General features: G+C 43.8%; 1 pseudogene; it reads right to left on the bottom strand.

The window, feature by feature from the left end:
- The window catches only part of LOC114890372, a 12,476-nt pseudogene extending 12,089 nt beyond the window's left edge, over nucleotides 1-387 (bottom strand).
- Nucleotides 388-1,281: the final 894 nt, after the last annotated feature.

The raw sequence follows: 1,281 nt of genomic DNA, 5'->3' as shown, positions 1-1,281 counted from the left end.
GTCTACTATATTCTATTCTCCCTTTCCCCCACCCCCCATTCTCACCTGTCTACTATATTCTATTCTCCCTTTCCCCCACCCCCCATTCTCACCTGTCTACTACATTCTATTCTCCCTTTCCCCCACCCCCCATTCTCACCTTTTTTTCTTATCTCTTTTGAAGGCTGTGTTTTCCCCACATTTCTTAGGTTTTTTATCAAATATCTTTGGGTCAATATTGGTAACCAGCAGGGCCACTACTAGGTCGATATTGCCAACCTCGGGCCACTTACTTGAGGCAAGAAAGGCACCTTGTGCACAAATTCTAAACACCTTGCTTGCCTCACGCCAGTTCTGGCCTGGCCACCCAATAAGAATGTTTCTTTTGTTGCTATTATGAAAAGGCATGGTCTCTGATTCTAATTTCTGATATTTATTTCATAATGAATCATCTCCATCTCCTCTCATTCAGGTTCAAGCCCATGTAATTCTGGACCCAATCATGTTGTAGTACCCTTCAGAAGGCTATAAATCTGTAACAGTTACAAGAGGATGGTTCAAATAATTCATCTGATTGTTAGATTCTGGGAACGCTTTCATTGGCCTGCATTAAAAGAGCTGAAACAGAACAGATACTACCACTGGGTAGATAGGGTGTACAATCATACCTGGGATCACTGGGATGAGCCCTGGGTACCCCCATTGTTAATGAGCTGCCTATTCTCTTCACTCCCATGCTATATATCTAGTGCATCTCTGATGCTTCCTACTTAACCCTCCAGGTCCTCTACTGGAACTAGAATCTTGTCCAAAGAGTCAGCCCACTTGATTGATATTTGTCAAGTTCCTGCAACCCTTCCTCCTTTGTACCCCATATATCCAGCTCATGGCTCCCTGGGAGTCTATTACAAATAGATGGATCATCTAGAATTGTCACACTGATTATAGCCTCATGTTGACTATTCCACGGAAGACCCTAGAAGAGTGCACACTGCACTTCTGGTTGCTCCCTTCCTCTCTGTCCCTGCCCCGAGTTCCCTCAGTCCCAGCTTCCTATCATTCACTGAATGCCCAAGATGCCTTCTAGCTGGGCTCATCCAAGTCAAAGCTCTAAGCATCCTAGGCACACATTTGAACACAGACTGGAGCCGCATAAGAGCAATGCTATGAAAGGAGGAAGTTTTGCTCAAGCACAAAATCATTAACTGAAGAAGCAATGTAATCTACTGATAAGTACTCCAAGGTTTCTTAGACTTTTTAGAAAGTTACTACTTGTATTGGTCAGGGTCCTTCAGAGAAACA

This window comes from Monodon monoceros, unplaced genomic scaffold (genome assembly GCF_005190385.1).
Source record: "Monodon monoceros isolate NGI ecotype Baffin Bay Population unplaced genomic scaffold, NGI_Narwhal_1 Super_Scaffold_11, whole genome shotgun sequence".
Classification (NCBI taxonomy): domain Eukaryota; kingdom Metazoa; phylum Chordata; class Mammalia; order Artiodactyla; family Monodontidae; genus Monodon; species Monodon monoceros.
This window is presented reverse-complemented; position numbering and strand designations above follow the sequence as displayed.